Source organism: Rana temporaria, chromosome 4, assembly GCF_905171775.1.
Source record: "Rana temporaria chromosome 4, aRanTem1.1, whole genome shotgun sequence".
NCBI classification, from domain to species: domain Eukaryota; kingdom Metazoa; phylum Chordata; class Amphibia; order Anura; family Ranidae; genus Rana; species Rana temporaria.
The window spans coordinates 269,969,986-269,992,548 of NC_053492.1; positions in this window are offsets into that span (position 1 = coordinate 269,969,986).

Here is a 22,563-nt window from a genome sequence, read left to right on the forward strand (position 1 = left end):
TTACGTGACGTAACTCGACGGAAACGACGTAGATTTAGATCGACGGGCCGTTCAGGACGTTCGGGGATCGCCGTAAATCTTCATTTGCATATTCTACGCCGGCCGCAATGGCCTCGCCACCTAGCGGCCGGCCTAGAATTGCATCCTTAAGATCCGACAGTGTAATTCAATTACACCTGTCGGATCTTAGGGCTAGCTATGCGTAACTGATTCTAAGAATTATCAGTAGATCAGTATCAGTAGATACGCCGTCGTATCTCGTTTGAGGATCTGGCCCTTAGGTCTTTTTGACCCCAGATCTCACATTTAAGAGGTCCTGTCATGCTTTTTTTTTATTACAATAAAAGTGACCCATATTTTTTTTTTTAAAGGACAGTGTAAAAATAAAAAGTAAAATAAATAAGAAAAAAGCTCCCCGTCCCTGCCAAGCTTGCGTGCAGAAGTTGACGCATACGTAAGTCGTGCCTGCATATGAAAACAGTGTTCAAACTGCACATGTGAGGTATTTCTCTGATCGTTAGAGTGAGATCACTATAGTTTGGTACATATAATGAATAAATGTTGGTACATATAATGAAAAAAAGTTTTAGTATAATATTTTTTTATTGTGAAACAGGGTAATTATGAATTTTGATTATAATTTTAGCTAGTAAAATATTGAATAACTATGAAATACTCAGCAATGCTTACTCATTTGGTGATAATAAAGTGTATTCTCCATATTTTGAGCATTAACTGTGGAGAGTATTTTGTTGTATATTATTTTGCACATAAATTCACAGATAACGATAAAAATGATAAATAAATTGTCAATTGAGAGAAACATGACATTTTGATATGTAGGTGTAGGGTGTAGGTAGTTAGGAAAGTTATGCTAATATGATGAAAAAGTTTCACTCTCCACAGTTCAAACACACCACTTTCAGATGTTCTTGGCATTCATTTTTTTTTTTTTGCACACCCACAACACACTGTTCAAGTTTTTCTTTCTTTGCTGTTAGGGAAGATACTGCAATGTGCTTTCTTTCTTAGTGGTTCTTCTGAGGTTGAAGTTTGAGGACCGTCAGGCCTTAGATACTCCAGTCAGTACTTTCCCAAGATGTGTAAGGAAAACCTTCCTTTTGTGCGATTTACTTTAATTCCAGTCTGGTTTTAATGACATCCAGATAATGTAGGCGCTGATAGCACTAACACCCAACATGTTATAAAATATAATCATTGGCCGTCTTCTAGTCATTCGTTTAGTACTGTAAGTACAAACCATCTGATCCAACATATTAACAGCTCCTTTCGTCTCATTGTATGACTGAATTATCTCTGTTTTGTTGTCTTTTTCGTTTTAAACAGTAGGTTGCGAATGCATAGAGCTCAAGAGGGTAACAATTGGGACAGTATGATGCAATCATCGTGTCTTTCTGGAAACCAAACAGAGTAGAGTAGACAGTTTTTTTTTGTGGTCATGAATTCTTGTAATTTTTTAGGTAACTGCAGGCTCGTGAAGAAGTTATCGCAAGTGATGTTTCTTCCAGAATGTAATATTCCTTGAGCCAAATCCATTACCACTCGCTCACCCTGATTCGCTTCCTTTCCTTGGTCTTGACATTTCCCGGTGTACACCTTCATAGTAAATAGTTATATTCACAGATGAAGATGGCAAATCAGTTTGGGTGGTAGGTGCTGTGACGGTGCTATCATCAGAATCCAAGTTGTCTTCTACAAGGATGTAATTTATTTTGTTTTCGTCATCCGATGGCTCGCAATCTGATGCATGTTGATCTTCTTCAGAATCTGATTTCAACAAACTAAGTATTCCTTCATTACTGAGATGTTTGCGAACAAGGATCAAACTACACCACCAAACAAGAAAGCATAACAAATCTTCAAAAGCTTAGGAAGCAAGTCCTAACGTGCAGAAACATGTCCTAACTTGTAGACTGAAAATGACTCACAAAGTGCTGTACAGTAATCATGTGACTTGATGATTCATAACGGAGAAATCATTGAAGCGCAACATGGGTCTGATGGATCCTGCCAGTGAACGATGCTATAATTTGAATTTACTGAAAAAGTGTAAATACAAAAAATTCATGCTTTCAGATTTATAACTGTCTAATTATCAGTAAAAAAGTCATAAATTCCATTAAAAAACATAACACAAACTACCTACAGTGTCCATTGGACCCTGCCAGTAGACCGAGGGTTATTGTATAGAGAATAGGACCACCAGTTATACAACTTAAATTTTTTTCATCTCAGTGTTAAATGAGATTTTTTTGAAAAAAATGGGTCAAAGATTCCTCACTACTGCTATGTTACTATTGTTCATTAAATCTGATTATTATTAATCTGAACATAATCTGATAACAGCTCTTCCTTTGAAAAGAGTAACTCTCTGAAAAATTATATCCTGAACACACTGGAGCAGGGCACACACATAATTATTTAGTCAGGCAAAATGCACTGTAAAAATGTAGCAGGCTGCTGCAGCAGCCAATTAAAATTCATTTTTCACAAATCTAACACCAGTAAAACCCAACTGCTTCCTATTTGTTACTGCAATTTGAACAGTTAAATGTTTGTTTCAATAAATACGTCTAAATGTCAGCTTTTTATGTGTGCAGCAAGGGGTATTGATGTTATTTTTTTTTCAGCATGATTATCATTAACAGCTTAACAATATTTGTCACTCCATTGCTTTTGAATTAACTGTCAAATTGTAGTAGTGCATGGAGACTGCTGTGTAACTTTCCTTTCCAGTTATCATAAGCATGACATCAATCTTTTTCTGATCTAATTAGCAAATTGATATGGTTTTGTAAACTGAGATGTTAAAGAAATTACGGATGATTATTTAAATTTAAATCTAAAAGGAACAGCTATTTTGTCTCGGATTAAATATTTATTGTGTATGATCCACATGCTGTTTTGATGATATTGAGTAAGGTCACTAGTCAGTTTAATCTATTTTCTAATCATTTTGGAATCCTATCTCCATGTAGAATAATAAGGATGTGTTATACACTTCTTTTGGATACTTTCTAACTTTTAACTTGAAAATAAATAAAAAAATCTAAAAAGCGTCTGCCAGAGTAATCGTTTGTCAACTGTCAATAACACATTTTGTTCTTGTTGTTACTAACGTGTAACCTTACTTCAGACCCTTCTCTTATTCCATTTGTTTTTTCATTAGTTTTAATTCACTAAGGCCTATCATGTCTATTATTTGCCACACCGATCATTCTTTTAAGCCATGTAACTGGTATTTTCATCAGTTCTTAGCTCTTGTTGCTGATAAATAAATGTTGCTATGGCAAACAGTAATCATTATAAATGTATGAGCTAAGACTTTTTTCTCAGAAGTCAAAAAGTTTGTCTGTTCTGTGTATAGTAAACATGTTTTTTTTACTCCTTGCACACCATGACAGCATTTGTTGGACAAAGCATAAGGCAAGGGAAAATCTCCCTACTTTTTGTCTATATGAGTGTGACAGACAGAACAGGAGATAACAGAAAATCTTTGCAATGATGATGTAGGAAGCAATAAAATATAATTTTTTGTTTTGTTTTTATAGAGCATAGACTTAATTGATGTCTTTGTCCCCAAGAAGGACATTTCCACTACTTGTCTGGGTGAGTGTCAGAACAGGAAGAGATTATAAATAGCATCTGTCATGGACCTTGGAATGCAGAAGTGTTCCTCCTTGAAATCTGTTACACAGTGGGGGGTCTTCTGCCCTGTCTTAAGGCTCCAGACGGCTCCATTGTTCTGTGTCTGGCTATCATGTACATTGATTGCCCCCTGGGGCTTCTGTCTCATTACACATAGCAGTCCTTCTATTCAAGATATCGGACCAATCCCTGCTGAACCTATTTTTAAGTCCTCATTTGCATGTCTAAGAGGACCTGAAGGAGAACTACATGTACTTTACAATTGACCAATAGGAAAGCGGTTGTTGGGGGCGGGATGTTCCAAATTCTGTATAAAAGTGTGTTGTGTGCTCCCAATAAAAGTCTTCCTGTTTGAACTTACATACAGCCTGCCTGGTGTTTGTTTTAATGGATTCCGAATGGCACATAGCTGTAGTTCGGATCCCGGAGCCTTGGATCACGGAACCATCAGACGTTGCGATCTGCAGGCTGACTCAATAGTAGCAGAGGAGTGTCGGGGGAGCGGAAGTGAGCGAGCAAGTGTCTCGTTACATTGGTTGGCAGCGGTGGGATTTGCTCTCCAGTTACTGGGACACTCCAAACCACCAAAGTCAATGACAGCAGCATGCAGGAGAGCCACGCTGAAAGACTTACTTGAGAGCCATGGAGGGACCGGTGGGACAAAGAACAAGGCCACCCTGATCAGTAAGCTAGCCGAGATGGATCAGAGGACCCCGGTCAGTTGAAGACTTGTTTCAGCAACGAGTTTGAGAGCGGTTGGCATTATATGGTGCTAACCCATTAGAGACAGCCATACAGAATGCCATTAGAGACATCCAGCTGCAGGATGAGTGACAAGAGAAAGAACATGAGCGTCAAGAGAGAGAACGAGAGCAGAGAATGTCAGAAATACGGCAATCGGAGAAAACGCCTAAAGATGCAGCGACTTTCCGTAAGTTGCCCTTTCAGGCGTTCAAAACTATTTAAGGAAGGAGAGGAGTAAATTGAAGCATTCCTGCAGGACTTTGAGAGACTATGCCAGATACATGAAGTACTGTCCCAAGATTGGGTCGTCTTACTGGCGAGTAATTTAACTGGCAGAGCGGCAGGTGCATATCGGGCCCTGGAGGACGAGGACGCTAAAGACTACGACTGGGTAAAAGAAGCTTTGCTAGCCCGATTTGCCATTACACCCGAAGCCAGCTGGATTAAGTTTCGAGAATCCCGGAAACAAACCAACACAACATACGTGGAGTGGGCACATCGTCTGCAGCGGAACCTTAAGAGCTGGTTCCAGGGAAGCCACGCTCATACCATAGAGGACATCACCCAGCTAGTACTATTAGAACAGTTCTTTAACCACACCCCTCCAGTAGTACAGGATTGGGTGCGAGATAAGCAACCACGGACGGTACAGCAAGCGGCTACTTTGGCCGATGAATATCTGGACTCTTGAAGGTCAGGCGAAAACGAGCACTATCCACTATCTCGGCCCAGTTTACCAGCCTCTAAGCCAACTTCAGTACCTCAGTGGTCCGCCTCTAGACCCCCAGACCGACCCAAACCTCCTACCGGACCTAAGTGCTATACCTGTAACCGAACCGGTCATCTGCAACGATATTGCCCTACCCAATCCACGAGGTATCGAGAGACTAATCATCCATCCAGACCAGCGGCTCATTGCTTCCAGAATGAGCCCAACCATCGAGATGTTCAGGAAGAGTGCGGCAAACTTTTCGAAGCGGATCCTGTCCAAGCTGCTGCCGGAGATAATCGGCAGCACCATCGCCAGGCAGTATGGGTTAATGGGCAGCCGGCCCAGGGACTCCGCAATTCCGGGGCTACGATTACCCTCATCCAGCCTCACATGATTCCCCAGTCAGCCCAGACCGGCCAGACTGTTACAGTCAGGGTAGCAGGGGGCAAGGTGCTACGTTTATCCACCACCCAAGTCCTCTTGAATTGGGGCTCAGGGGAGCGACATGTGCGAGTGGGATTACTACGCGAGTTACCCGCAGAAGTACTTTTGGGGAACGATTTGGGCCATTTAACTTCCTCGTATGCCACAGAGGCTGCCATGGCCGTGACCACCAGACGTCAGAGCCAACTTCAAGGCAACTCTACTCCTTTGGGGACCCTGGTAAGACCAAATCCTTCTACGTTACTCCGACTTGACAAGACCGTGTCCTGGGATTCTCCCTCTGACGTTAGGCAAGAGACTCAGAGTGACCCAACTTTAGCTGGTTATCGGGACAGGGCGGGCAAGGATCCAGGTGGGTTGGGGGAAGACAGAATAGAGTGGGAGGGGGGGTTTCTTTATCGTTACACTGAGGGAATGGGCACTGGGAAGCAACAGGGCCCCCACAAACAGCTAGTTGTACCCCAGAAGTACAGACGGTAGCTATTGCGACTGGCTCACGACATCCCCTTGGCCGGACATTTAGGGATAGCCAAGACCCGGAGTCGGTTGTCTCATGCTTTCTTCTGGCCCAGATTACATGCTGAGGTGCGAGAATACTGCCGAAACTGTGAGACTTGTCAGAATATAGGGAAGACAGGGGATCACCCAAAAGCCTTGCTGCTATTAGAGAAAACTTTAGCCCCATAGCGGTAGATATTATAGGCCCACTGGCCCGCCCCAGTGCCACCGGGAAGAAGTATATTCTTACGGTGGTGGATTACGCCACCCGCTACCCGGAGGCCATTCCCTTATCCAATATCCAGGCGGATACAGTAGCAGATGGCTTACTGCGGGTATTCACTAGGGTAGGGTTTCCCCAGGAGATATTGTCCGATCAGGGTACCCAGTTCACAGCTGAGCTGACGCAGCAGCTCTGGGGTCTCTGTGGGATTAAACCCCTCCAGAGCGCCCTCTACCATCCTCAGACTAATGGGCTGTGTGAGAAATTTAACGGGACCCTGAAGCAGCTGCTTCGGGCCTTCATTGAGAGTAGGAAGGATTGGGAGAAATACCTTCCCCATCTACTGTTTGCATATAGAGAGGTACCCCAAGAGTCCACAGGTTTTTCCCCATTTGAGCTGTTATATGGGCGAAGGGTTAGGGGACCCTTAGACTTAGTGAGGGCCCAGTGGGAGGGGGTAGAGGATCTGGAAAGGCCTCCCCATCCTTAGTTATGTCTTGGAACTCAGGGAGCGACTGCGGGACCTTACTGATCTAGTCCATGAGAATATGCAATCAGCCCAGAGTCAGCAGAAGGTTTGGTATGATCGGTCTGCGCGGAATCGTACCTTTTATATTGGACAGAAAGTCCTGGTACTAAAACCCCTGAAGCAAAATAAATTACAGGCCTCCTGGCAGGGCCCCTATCAGGTGGTAAAACAGCTGTGCGATACCACCTACGTGGTTGCCAGCTGTGCAGACACAAAAATTAAGAGGAGGTTCCACATTAATAAGATGAAGGCCTTTAATGAGAGGGCTGAGGCAGTAGCCGCCATATGCGCTCCGGCCACCGGGGACTCTGAATATCTACCGATGCTGGAGCTTCCCGAAATCAGTAACTGTTCCGGGGGGTGGAGGATATACGGCTAGGAGATAGATTAGGATCCCAAGAACGAGAACAGGCCAGAGAATTACTCCAGGACTGACAGGAGATGTTCTCGGCACTCCCTGGGTACACTCACATAGCTGTGCACGAGGTAGAGACTCCTGGGCAGAAGCCCCTGAGACAACCAGCCTATAGGATTCCCGGAGCAGTGCAAGAAGGGATGAGAGTGGAGATTAGGGAAATGCTCAAGTTAGGGGTGACCGAACCATCAGCAAGCCCCTGGGCATCCCCTGTAGTATTAGTCCCAAAACGGCACGACACAATTTTGTGTGGACTATAGGCGACTGAATGACTGTACTGTGACAGATGCCTACCCTATGCCCCGAGTGGACGAATTTCTGGACAAAATAGCTCAGGGACATTATCTGACGACTATTGACTTGTGTAAGGGCTAATGGCAGATTCCCTTGGACACGGAAGCAATTCCGAAGTCGGCCTTCATCACCCCGTTCGGCCTTTACCAGTTTCTGGTGATGCCATTTGGGATGAAGAATGCTCCGGCTACCTTCCAGCGGATGATAGATGAACTCCTCGATGGTCTGCAAGATTTTGCATGTGCATATCTTGACGACATCGCAATCTATAGCCAGACCTGGGAGGAACATCTTAGACACCTGGGAATAGTGCTAGATAGGATCCGAGCCGCAGACCTGACCCTAAAGCCAGACAAATGTAATATCGGGATGTCTGAGGTGCAATATCTGGGACATAGAGTGGGATGTGGGAAGCAGAGGCCAGAACCTGCAAAAATAGAGGCCGTCCTAAACTGGCCGGTTCCCAGAACCAAGACCCAGGTACTTGCATTTTTAGGGACAGCAGGGTACTACAGGAAGTTTGTACACCACTATAGTGACATAGCCAAACCCCTAACGGACCTGACCAACAAGTCTCTCTCTAAACAGGTCCTGTGGTCCCCGGAGTGAGACAGCATTTCATCAGCAAGCTCCCATACTGGCGGCACCGATCCTAACAAACGCTTTGTCGTTCATACAGATGCCTCCATGTTCGGACTGAGAGCTGTACTAAGCCAAGTTGGTGATGAAGGGAAAGAGCACCCGGTGGCGTATCTCAGCCGCAAGTTGTTACCCCGTGAAGTTGGATATGCTGCCGTGGAAAAAGAGTGTTTGGTCTTAGTCTGGGCTTTAAAGAAATTGCAGCCCTACATGTATGGAGGCTCTTTTACCGTCATGACGGACCACAATCCCTTGATATGGCTTACCGGGTGGCGGGAGAGAACGGGCGATTACTACGGTGGAGCCTGGCTTTGCACTGTACAATTTCTCCATACAATATCGACCAGGGCCTCAAAATGGGAATGCGGATGGGTTATCCCGGCAGACAGACCTGGAACCTTAAGACTACTTTTCCAACATCCTCGATTTGACCCGTCCGGGGTCCCACTGTGGCTGTTGGACTGTTTCCCAGGGGAAGTATTGTCATGGACCTTGGAATGCAGAAGTGTTCCTCCTTGAAATCTGTTACACAGTGGGGGGGTCTTCTGCCCTGTCTTAAGGCTCCAGATGGCTCCATTGTTCTGTGTCTGGCTATTGTGTACATTGATTGCCCCTGGGGCTTCTGTCTCATTACAAATAGCAGTCCTTCTATTCAAGCTATCGGACCAATCCCTGCTGAACCCATTTTCAAGTCCTCATTTGCATGTCTAAGAGGACCTGAAGGAGAACTACATGTACTTTACAATTGACCAATAGGAAAGCGGTTGTTGGGGGCGGGATGTTCCAAATTCTGTATAAAATTGTGTTGTGTGCTTCCAATAAAAGTTTTCCTGATTGAACTTACATACAGCCTGCCTGGTGTTTGTTCTAATGGATTCCGAACGCCACATAGCTGTAGTTCGGATCCCGGAGCCTTGGATGACGGAACCATCAGACGTTGCGATCTGCAAGCTGACTCAATAGTAGCAGAGGAGTGTCGGGGGAGCGGAAGCGAGCGAGCAAGGGTCTCGTTACAGCATCTGTAGGAAAACAGCATGTTATTTAGTATTTAATTTGGAAAATTAATTAAAACTTAATATGAATTATCACTTTGCATCTAGACATGTGTAGAATGAAAAAAAAATAATGTTTTGTTTCAATTCGTTATTTACATAAATTTGTGTAGTTAAATGTGTTAAATTTATTTATTTCCTTTTTGGAACGTATTTTGTTTATTTGAATTTGATTAGAATTTTCCAATTTTGGGTCAAATTGAACTCAATTCCATTTGAATTCAAAATTATTCTATTTGAAATTCTAATTTTGGAAGCTGGTTATAATCTTTCTATTGCATTCTATTCCATTTTTTCTATAATACTTTATTCTTTTATATTCTTTTTTTTTCTATTTTTTTATTTTCTATTATAGTATATTATTTTCTATGCTATTCAAATTAAGATGTATTATTCTCAAATTCAAATTTATTCTATTTGAAATTTAAATTTCAGAATATTCGATTTCATTCTATTCAATTTTTTTTATTATATTCTATTATTTTATCTTATTTTCTATTCTATTTAAATTAAATTTTTTTCAAACTCAAATTCACTCTATTCGAATTAGAATTTATTCTATTCAAAATTCAAATTTATTCTATTCAAAATTCAAATTTCAAAAGATGTTTATATTCTTTAAATGTAATTCTATTCTATTGTTTTTTTTCTATTCTACTCTTTTCTATTATTTTATTTTCTATTCTATTCTTTCTACTATATTTGAATAAAAATGTATTATATTTGAATTTTAGGAAAATGTTATATTCCTTCTATTCTATTCTATTTTTTTTACTATTCTATTTGTTGCTATTATACAGGATTTATATATCACAACATGAGCAGACAGTACAGTTACAATACAATTCAATACAGGAGTAATCTGAGGACCCTGCTCGTTAGTGCTTACAATTCAGAGGGGAGGATCAAGTGAAACAAAAGGTGATAACTGTGGGGATGAACTGATGGAGAAAATAAAAACACAGTTGTTAGGTGTGGGTAGGATAGGCTTCTCTGAAGAGGAGGGTTTTTAGGGATTGTCTAAAAACTAATAGAGTAGGAGATAATCTGACAGATTTGGTTAAGGAGTTCCATATGATTGGAGAGGCTCTGGAAAAGTCCTGGAGGTGAGCAAGGGAGAAGGCGAAGTGTGGCGTAGATACCCGCAGTTGGCTCAGGTATCTATGCCCGGAAGTGGGAGCAAAATACCTGTATTACACAGGTATCTGCTCCCCTCCGGTGTCACATTTGACTCCTTTCAGTGGGAGGGTTCCTGAAAAGCGGAAGTTCCATTTTTGAGTGGAACTTCACTTTAAGAGCTTTGTTGGGTCTTTGGTAAGATAGGGGCTTATTTTGAATTGTTGCGGAGGTTGAGGTGACAAGATTTGGACAGCAATTGGACGTGGGACTTAAAGGAGAGTTCAGAGTTCAGTACTACACCTAGGACCTTGGCATGTAGAGATAGGCTGATAGTTGTGCCATCCATTTTGACAGAGAGATCAGGGGAAGGGGCATGCGGGGGAGAAACAGTTATAAGTTCGGTTTTGCATAGATTGAGTTTGAGGAAGTGGTGTGACATCCAGACTAATATATATGTTAGTAAATTAGCAATAAGTGAGGAGACTGAAGGAGTGAACTAAGGTGTAGAGAAAGAGATTTGGGTGTTGTCAGAATAGAGCTGGTATTGAAAGCCATGGGAGGCTATCAGCTGACCCGGGGAGGAGGTGTAGATTGAAAATAGAAGTCCAAGAACAGAACCTTGGGGGACCCCAACAGAGAAAGGAAAAGGAGAGGAGGAAGTAGAATTGTAAGTAATGCTAAAGGTGCGGTTGGATAAGTAGGAAGAGAATAGGCATGTGCAATTTTTTAAGTTACAAATACGTTTTCCGTAAATTTTCATTATTTTAGTTGATTCGTTAACATATGAATGAACGAATGGTTTAGCGCAATTAATAACGAATAACGATATTTTCAAAATAACGAATATGAAAAACAACGAAGATACGAAAGATGAAAGAAACGAAAACATAGAAATATATTTTAGTTTTCTTCTACGTCAGACTTCATTCTAGACAGGGTGTGTGTGCTAACTAAGACAGTCAAGTCAATCACAGTAAAGTACGAATTACAAAATTACGACGAGTAGTGTGTTGAATAAACATAAAATGTATTCTAACAGAATTACGAATGCAATAAAATCTACAAAAGTACATTTTTACAATCAAAGGAAATTAGACACGAAAATACGAATGATCATAAAGCAACGAAAATATATTTCTTACGAAAATACGAACGCGGCATGATGGAAAATATAATGTAAATACGAATAGCAAAACAACGAAAATTAAACCAACGTAAAAACTAAGGAACAAATAAAATCATTTTAAAAATACGAACGCGGCAGAATACAAAATATAACGAAAATACGAATCTCGATTCAACGAAAAATAAACTAACAGAAAAAAAACGGAAAAAAGAGTGTTACGAAAATACTAAAGAGTACGAATACGATAACTAACGTCTTACGAAATTACGACTCGTTACGAATCACGATAAACGAACAGAAACAAAACCGAAATAAATGAAAATCTTTGCTGTGCACATGTCTAGAAGAGAACCAATTAAGAGCACAGTCACAGAGACCAAAGGCATGAAGTTTTTTGAGGAGGAGGGGGTGGTTAACCATTTCAAACACAGCAGAAAGATCCAGGCGTAGGAGTATGGAATAGTGTCCATTGGTTTTGGCCATTAGTAGATTGTTTGTTAGTTTTAGGAGAGCAGTTTCTGCGGAGTGTTGAGGACGAAATCCAGACTGAAGGGGATCAAGAAGGCTATTTTGGCAAGGTCGTCGCTCAGTAGGTTGTAGACCAAACGTTCAAGGAGTTTGGATAAAATGGGGAGCAAGGAGCCATGGAGAAGGTTGTTAAGATTGGTTGGGTCCAGTGAGGGCTTTTTAAGAATGGTGACTAGTGAATGTTTTAGAGAGTTTGGGGAAGATGCCAAAAGAGAGAGAGAGATTGAAGATGTGGGTTAGAGAGTGTAGAATAGAGCCAAAGGGTGAATGTAGCATTTGCGAGGGAATAGGATCCAGAGGGCAGGTGGTTAGCCAGACGTTAGCAAGTAGTTTAGCAACCTCGTCTGAAGTGGTGGGGTTGAATAAGGGAAGTAATGATTGTACCTGTGGGCATGAAGTGAAAGGTGTGGAGGGTATCTGAACAGCAGAGATCTCCTCACAAATTGTATCAATCTTCTGTTTGAAGTGATTGGCCATCTCCTATTCTATTCTATTCAAATTCAAATGTATTCCATTTAAATCTGAATTTACTCTATTCTAATTTTGGAAGACGCTTATATTCTTTTTATTTTTATTTGTATGTTGTTTTTTTCTATTCAATTCCAATTTGAATTTATTCTGTTTGGAATTCGAACTTCGAACTTCAAATATGCTTTCATTTTATTCTATATTATATTCCATTATTTTCTGTTCTCTTGTATTCTGTTCTTTTATGTTCTATTCTATTTTGTTCTGTATTACTCTATACTATTCTATTGTATTCTATTATTTTTTCCATTCTATTCCACACTCTTTCTTTATTTCTATTCAATTTGTTCTATACTTTTATTTTTTTATTCTATTCTTTTCTTTACTATTCTATTCTATTCCATTTTATTATATTCTATTCCAACCCTTCCACCTTATTCAGAAATTCAAATTGAATTAGAAAACTATTCTAATTGAATAAAAAAAAATCTAATTTGATTTAAATATAAATCTTGTACGAAATGTTGTTTCTTTATTTTGGATTTGTTCAAATTCATTACTATTGTATTAGAATTTCAGAATAATGAAACATCCATCCAAATTTCTCTTCGAAACCAGGGCTGCACCAGACTTTGCACTACTACTGTGTTTGAAAAGATTGCCCACCAGCATGATCCCTAGTAAAACAGTCAGATATTATATCAACCAGTGCTCAAGGACCGTGGGCCTTTTCAGTCCTGTGTTCACAAAATCATTCGTATGGAAAGTTTCTTCAAGGATCTACATAGAGGTGGTTCATTTATAAGGTAATGAAAGGACCTTACTGCCTGCTGCCCTCTTCAGATTGGAGGAATCTGTGAACACAATAGATAGAAAAGAAAAGAGAAGAGAGAGGGCACATTGGCCTTGCGCATTAGCATTAAAGCTGTTTATTAAAATAATATAAAGAATTTCAAAAGACTCTAAAAATAAGGGGTGTTTCAGGGGCAGAAACATCTTCATCAGGCTCTGATGAAGGGGGCTCTGCCCCTGAAGCATGTAAAAAATAAAATAAAAATAATACTGCACATGTGAAAAGATAATTCAGTGTGAAAAAAAGGAGCACCACAAATGTGAGATATTACCAAAAAAATAAAAAAATAAAAGGTGTGTTGCCCTACATTGATTGATATTAAAAATACTGAAAAAAATACAAATAAACAGTCCAGAAAAATCAGTCTCTCAAATGGAACATAATGGTCAAATGGCAAACTCTATTATTCAACTGTGGATAAGGTTATTAAATCCCTTCACCAAATGAACACACCTTTACCACAAAAGGTTTGACTCACCAGAGAGCCTGGACCCTTTATTGCAAAGGGTCAAACAGGCTTGATGAATATGTCCTGGTAGGGGTCATACAATGCTGTTTTTACTATGGACACGTGTAAGTGCAATACTTTATATTAAATGCAACCCTTAAGATATTTTACACTATCCAGCATTTAATGTTTTATTTGGATCTGACTACACGAGTCCCTTAGATGCTCTGGAGCTGTTCCTGACGTGGTTCCTTTGTACATCCCCTGCTGATGACCCCTACCGGGACATATTCATCAAGCCTGTTTGTAATAATGGGTCCAGGCTCTCTGGTAAGAGTTCAACCTATTGTGGTGGTGTCGTGTTCACTTGGTGAAGGGATTGAAAAACCTTATCAACAGTCGAAAAATGGAGTTTGCCATTTGACCATTATGGTCCATTTGAGAGACAGATTTTTCTGGACTGTTTATTTATTTATTTATATATATATATTGTTTCAGTATTTGTAATAGCATTCACTGTATTGCAACACACCTTTATTACCATTATTTTGTTTCTTAAAGCATGTAAGCCTTGCTCCCGGCTTTTAGGCACCATTGAATTATTGTCATTGTATCAGTACTAGATTTCTTGTTTCTGTTTATACTTACTTTAGTAATAATATTGGAATAATTTTTATACTTTTTTGGTGGTAAAGCAGGAAGCTGGTGCCCCCCTTGTTCTTTTCCAGCTATTTAGTAAACCAGTGTATAGTATCGGAAATTTTGTGATGTAAGATGGTAATTTTCATTTTATTCCTTACATTCCTATATATATGCAAATACCATTGAAAAAGAGAATTGAACAACTTCAATGTGAAATTTAAAAACCCATCCGGTTTGTAATAAAAACTCCATACGTTTTATTTGTAACCATTAATATACACTTTGCTGTAAGCAGAATTAAAATGGGTTATTCTTTGCAAGGAGATGTTGAGCAATAATTATCTAACAAATGAACTACTATTTTTATGAGCTGTTCTAAGACTGATATTTTTTTATGTAAATGCACCATGATGTAGTTACTTTTATTTATACTAAAGAAAATAAGAGAAGAAAAAGGGAGGAAGGAGGAAGAGAAAAAGGAAGGGTGGGTTGGCAGGATTAGGCTTCCTAGGCAGGGTAAAAAAATACTTTTGCAAGACATGATAACAAATAACTGTGTAAAAATCTGCACATGGTATTGTGCCAAAAATGTTAATGATGCTAATACTGGTATTTAAGGATGACAGCTTACCAATCCTTAGCTGTGGTAGCTGCATTGGTTTTCTTTTTTAGATTTTTTCTCTTAATTTTTTCCCTTTTTCCCTGGTTACATAGTTACATCGTTTTCAGGTTGAAAAAAGACACAAGTCCATCTAGTTCAACTAATACAAGAAAAAAAAAATACAATTCTATATACACAATCCTATACCCATAGTTGATCCAGAGGAAAGCAAAAAAAACTCAGCAAAGCATGATCCAATTTGCTCCAGCAGGGGAAAACATTCCTTACTGATCCCTCGAGAGGCAATCAGGTATTCCCTGGATCATCTTTACCTGTAAATGTTAGTATCCAGTTATATTATGTACATTTAGGAAAGAATCAACGTTTTTTTTAACGCAATCTACTGAACTAGCCAGAACCGACTCTTGATGAATTCTTACTACAGGGATCCTTTCCGCTAAACGTTAAAGGGTAAATATACTCATTATTTACAACATTGTCAATACGGGAGATGTTTCTTTGCTGAGAGTGTTTTTGTTTTTTAACAACCTCACCTAAACAATGTATTTCCTTCTAGAGCATCTCCATGAAGATGACCGCCCTCTAAAAGGTCGAAACGCGTCGGGGTTTTATCATGTTAATCATGTTTATCATTATTATAAGAATTTGCCATGTTCTTGTTGGTCTGCCCTTGCGGTCTAATTAATATGCTGTTAATTCATGCGTACATGCTTTTATTGTGACTACTTGACTATTCTTTGGTTTAAATACAATAGATATGTTTCCTCTGAGACGTATAAAACAAAAATAAAACTTTTGTACCAATTAAACATTATTTACTTTTTGCTGCAATACAAAGCCCTCTGGGTAACTTTTCTTTTTTCCTTTCTACTACAGGGATGCTGACACTGCAACTTTTCTCATTAGAACCCTGAAAGTGCACCAGCTGTTTGTTGAGTTATTTACTCCCATTCACAATCAGTCTTGCACAAAATATGATCTAACAAAAAGACTTAAGTGTCGATTCACACTTTTGTTCCATGCACATTTCCCACACCATGTTTCATATGCATCTGCTAAGGGTGTCAATAGATTCGTAACAACCCTCCAAACGCAGATCACAAATGCAGTGTGTTAACCTGCACCAAATCACATGGTTTAATGGACGTTCCCTGGCTCAATTCCAGGACATATTCTTATTCTGCCGCTGAGCCAAATTCATGACAATGTAAGCCTGTAGACCGCAGACAAATAATTCAAACCACAGACCTCATCATCTTCCAACCGCAAAAGAGAGGAAAAGCTTTATTGAAATCACAGCTTTATAGCCAAAATGAAATAAGCAAGCATCATCATATGGGTGTATCTGATTGGCTCATCATATGGTGTTCTCTTGTGACGTCTGTTTCTTGTCACGAGGCGAACATTCCACAACTCCTCGCCATCTTCCTTTGGTCGATGGGAGGGGGAAGGAGTAGCAGTTGCTTAGGAGTGCAGTAGAAAGGAGGGGGTTTGAAGACATCTGGCTTTCAGCTTTACTTCGGGCTGAGATTTTAACTCTGTCATGACTTTTATTCAATGAAAATAATAGTGTCTTGTGACAGAATACTGAAATACGCATATATATATATATATATATATATATATATATATATATATATATATATATATATATATATATATGTGAAGGACTTTTTACCTATATGCTTCAGGTTAATCCTCCCTGCTTGTTTAAGGCTGTTAATGGTATTTGCCCTTCTGCAGCCAGTCCTGTTTCAAATGTTAATTGTTCTAGCCCTGTGTTTACTGGTTACTGTGATTAGATAAGTGGCTAATGTTAATTATGCTGATTGCTTCATTGTGGTAATTATCTCTCTATATGCGGGGCCGAACCGGCTAGATACTGATTAGTTCAAAGAAATATCTTTATTTCAAGGGAGCTGTATTGAAGACCCCCCACTGTGTAAGGGGGGGCGGAGATTTGTCATTGTAACAGTTGTAACCACATATAAGCTCTGTTTTTTTACTATTAAAAGTCTGTGTTGTTCCAGCCTCAAGCCTTGCCTCATGTATGGATGCTTCTGTGATGTTCTTGTATGGAGAGGAGGGACAGTTTGACGGGGATATCATACCAATACCGTCACAAATTGGATGGCAGCAGAGGGATTTTCCCTTCTACTCTCCCTTACACCAGGATTCCAAGCAGACACTGGGAACAGTGAATGGAAGGCTGCTACACCCGGCTTAAAAGAAATACACTGAAAGAACTACTGGAAGTTCGTGGAAGGATTGCTAGCAACAAAACCAAGCGGGTCATCATAGCAGAATTAATGGAGCTAGACCAGGAGGACGTGATTGCAGCAACGCCAGCAGTACAAGAGATGGAGACACCAGTGATTCAGGAGGAGTCACCAACCAACAAGCTAATGAGAGAGAAGCTAGCGTGGTTCGGCCCGAACCCAACGCCGGATGTGGTGCTGAAAGTGATGGACCTGTTAGCGAAGGAGGCTAAACAAATAAGAGACGCAGAACTACAGGAGGATAAAGAAATAAGAGACGCAGAACTACAGAAGGCTAAACAAATAAGAGACGCAGAACTACAGGAGGATAAAGAAATAAGAGACGCAGAACTACAGAAGGCTAAACAAATAAGAGACGCAGAACTACAGAAGGATAAACAAATAAGAGACGCAGAACTACAGAAGGATAAACAAATAAGAGACGCAGAGCTACAGTTAAAACTGGCAGCAGTCCAACAAGCAGCCGCACCTTCTCCGAACAGTGAGTACAGCACAGCAGACGCAAGGAAGATTCCGTTTAGCGCTTTTAAAGCTTTTGATGAAAAGGACTGTGAGATTGATAACTACCTGGCAGACTTTGAGCGACAATGTACGCACAAATAGGGTCAGTAGTCAGGGGAGCGCACCATCTGTTGCGCCTACTACGCAGACTTATTCCATTTATCCACAAAGAAGACGTAGCAGTCGTGGTGGGAACAATCGTGAATTCCAGACTGGACTATGCTAACGCCCTGTACCTCGGACTCCCAAAGTACCAAATCTCCCGTCTGCAAGTCGTTCAGAATACGGCCGCCAGACTGGTGACTGGGAAAAAAAAATGGGAATCAATCTCACCTTCGTTGAGAACCCTTCACTGGCTGCCAGTAAAAGACAGAATTGCATTTAAAGCACTCTGCCTGACACATAAGTGCATCCATGGGAAGGCTCCGCAATATCTTTGCGACAAGATAGAACCTCACAATTCAAATCGCGTTCTGCGATCCACCGACCAAAATCTGGTCAGGGTACCAAAAACCAAATACAAGTCCAAAGGAGAAAGAAGGTTTGCTTTTCAGGGTCCTAGACTATGGAACGCTTTACCAACCAGCATTCGGTTGGAGGAAAACCATCTGACTTTCAGAAGACGGATCAAAACTCTGCTCTTTTGATGTCATGAGACACGAACAACTAGCGCCCAGAAGCGATTCAGTTCGCATGCGCCGCGCTTTATAAGTTTTTCATTCATTCATTCATTCATTCATTCAATGTAACCTGCACCGAATAGCTAGAGGAGAGTGGGTTGCAATATTGTCAGGCAAATCGATTGCTTCATTGTGGTAATTATCTCTCTATATGCGGGGCCGAACCGGCTAGATACTGATTAGTTCAAAGAAATATCTTTATTTCAAGGGAGCTGTATTGAAGACCCCCCACTGTGTAAGGGGGGGGGCGGAGATTTGTCATTGTAACAGTTGTAACCACATATAAGCTCTGTTTTTTTACTATTGAAAGTCTGTGTTGTTCCAGCCTCAAGCCTTGCCTCATGTATGGATGCTTCTGTGATGTTCTTGTATGGAGAGGAGCGACGGTTTGACGGGGATATCATACCAATACCGTCACAATATATATCTCAAGAAATAAAAGGAATACAACAATAAAAAAAAGGAAAGCAATATTTGAATGGTTAGAAGGAAGATAACATAAACACCAAATAATCATTTTATCAACTCCATCACAATGGTATGGCAGTATCTGGTTGCAGTGCATTTTTAAAAGTAGTGCATACACTACTTTTGGTGTGATCCAGTATGATTTCAACCCATTCAACCACACTGAATCGCGCCTGTTCCTGTGCAATTCCTGGTGTGAAATGGCACTAAAAGCAAAAACAGGTAGGAATCTGCAACAAAGTGTAGTTACTCTTTAATGTGACATTTGACACCATTGTTGCTTTTTTATTAATAATAAAAAAAAGGTAACATATCAGACATGGTCCTTTAAAAAAGCCTGATGCAGACCAGATAACTAGTGGCAAGTAGTGGTAATTTTTTTAGGCGGTGGCAAACAATGCACCCACAGTCAAGGGTCAGCTGCCTGGTGCCAGGTCAACTCTCCCCCCCCAAGACCCGCACTTACCCCATATAGTTTGTGATGGCTCAGGGCTTCCCCTGCATCTCCTCTTCCCCTGCATCACTCCATGCATTTCCTTCCTCCTCTCCTCGGTGTGCTGTGGATCTCCTCCCTCCTCCTCCTAGGTGGCCAATTAGATTGCCTCTCCTTTCGGCCAATCCGGTGATGGGGCTATTGTCACCCTTTTATGAAGCCTATTAGAGCCTCTGACTCTTATATACTACTATGTGAAGTAAGATTAACGAAAGGAGGCTAATGTGAAGTGAACTAATGTGAATGTAAAGCCCGATATGCTAATGTTTAATCACTTCAGCCCCGTAAGGATTTGACCCCTTCCTGACCAGGCCATTTTTTGCAATACGGCACTGCGTCGCTTCAACTGACTATTGTTCGGTCGTGCGATGTTGTACCAAAAGAAAACATATGTCCTTTTTTTCCCTACAAATAGAGCTTTCTTTTGGTAGTATTTGATCACCTCTACGGTTTTTATTTTGTTGGGCTATAAAGAAAAAACTGCGACAATTTTGAAAAAAAAAACACACAATATTTTTCCTTTTTGCTATAATAAATATCCCAATAAAAAAAAAATCAGTGGATGGCGATATGTATTATTCGACATATTTTTGGCATCGACTCCGGGGACACACTGTGTGCGTCAGCTCGCACAGCTGTGCCAACCTGCCACAGTTCCACTGCGGAAGCTGTTTGGGAAGGGGTTAAAGTTGGTTAAGCGAAGTAACAATATATTGTAGTATATTTTACTCAAGCTGAAGCATTTATGCCAGATTTCTTTCATTTTTATGATAGGTCTGTGTTAAGGCCTTCAATATATTCCAATGGGACTCTGTAATATTTTATTGGGTATCACTAAATTACACTAATGACTATACCCATACATGGGAACTTCTGGTGTAACCATTTAAGATTTTTGCAAACATAACTGAAAAATCAATTTCTCACAGCCAGCTGTTAAGTGTTCATGTCATGTTCCATGATTAACACAAACCTTTCAGGCATTCATACAATATAGCTGCCACAGTAAAAGTTTATTGCTTTCAGTACCTGACCGAGAACATTTGCCCATGCATTCTATTATTGCCATGAAATATACAGCGTACAAGTCAATGCAACGCAATCCAGACTAGTGGAAAACGCAATTTCTCCCCTGCTGTAGCCTGGTGCTAGTTTATAACTCATGTGTCCCTCTGAGCATTGGTAACTATATGATAAATGATCCCCTAACCCTATTTCACACCACATTGCAATTAAAAATGTCTATATTTCCTGGAATTCCTGCTCAGCCTCAGGCACAAAATCTGCTATCTCATAAAAGCAAATTGTGGTTCTCTAATAGCAAAACAGGTGACAAACATGATATAAGTATGTGTGTTTTTTTACTTGCTTTCTTGCAAAGGCCCACCTCAAATGTCAATATACAGTAATTTCCATGTTTTTTTTTTCTTTTACTGACAGATATCAGATATTATTATAAAGTCAAGGAAAAAGACTCCTTAGTATAAAAAACTGACTCATTTTAGTATAGCTGTATGAAAACCACAAAGGTGTGCTTTTATCCATGTAAGACAATGCAGACTGAAATATATAGGCTAGCATTGCATTCTCTTGCTAAAAGTTCCAGATGCATGACTGAAAGCAGAGAGGATTCAGAAATCTATATTTTTTATAGTACTTTATTTACAAAATGCTTACTGCTCAACTTCAGCTCTCCCTTCTCCTCCCATTCCAGCCCTGCATCCCCCCACACCCCCTTTTTTAATTTGAATATACCCTTTTTCTGGTGTATTTGGTCTGGGCCAATGACAACATGAGTCTTCTTACTTCCTTTTATCCTCCAGCAATAGAGGGTCCTAAATACTTTACAAAGCAGAATAATGTAATGATATTATGCTCTCTGCAGCATTCTCCAGTGAGCCAAAGGAAAGCTCCAGAGAGGAATTGTGTATTGCGGCCCTTTTTTTTTTGTAATTAAAGTAAGCTGCCATTAGGCCTAAAGTGATTGTAAAGTCTAATTTTTTTTTTCTATAAAAATAAGAAACATATTGGGGCAGATCCTCGTACAGCGGCGCATTTATGCGCCGGGCGTAGCGTATCTAAGATACACTAGGCCGCCGTAACTTACTTTTTTTTTTTAATCCACAAAGAATCCGCGCCGTAAGTTACGGCGGCGTAGTGTATCTTTGGCGGCATAATGGCGCGGAATTCAAATGGCTGTGATGGGGGCGTGTTTTATGTAAATACGTTGTGACCCGACGTAAACAACGTTTTTTTTTTAACTGCGTGGGGGCATCCCAGTGCGCATGCTCGAAATTAACCCAGAACAAGCCAATGCTTCCGACGGTGACGTCATTCTACGCAAATCCCTATTCGCGAACGACTTACGCAAACGACGTAAAAATTTCAAATTTCTACGCGGGAAGGACGGCCATACTTAACATTCAGTACGCCTCATAACAGTAGCTTTAACTATATGCCGGAAAAATGTATTGACGAGCACATTTTTTACTGGCAACCTGAGAAATTACAGAACTCCTATTGAAAACGAACACAGTGAATATTTGAACATTATAAACATGATATGGAAACACTGACAATACCTAGAACAAGGTAATTAGCTTGATTTACACAAAAAGTCAACACAGCATGAAATGATAAGCCCCCGATACTTACTGGCAGTTTGCTATGGGGGCACCCAAGCCGAGCTGCAGCTCCCTGTGTCCATTTAGACACAGAGCTGCTGTTCGGCCCCACCCCCCTCTCCTCCTGATTGGCTAGCTGACTTTGATTGACATCAGCAGGAGCCAATGGCTACTCTTGTTTTTGCCAATCAAGAGGGAGAGTCCCGGACGGCCGAGACACTCGTGGACATCGCTGGACAGAGATGAGGCTTCGGTAAATATTAGGGGGGTCGATGGGGGCTGACGTAGACAGAGGGATTTTTATCTTAATGTATAGAATACATTAAGATTAAAAAAACTTCTGACTTTACAACCACTTTAAAGCCAAAGACTCAGAATAACAACCAGGCACCTAGCATATACCAAGAGGGATCAGCAGCATATGCATTTTTTCTTAGTACATGATGTGTTTTAATCCCTTCCCACCCAGCCCCAGGATCCCTTTAACATGGTC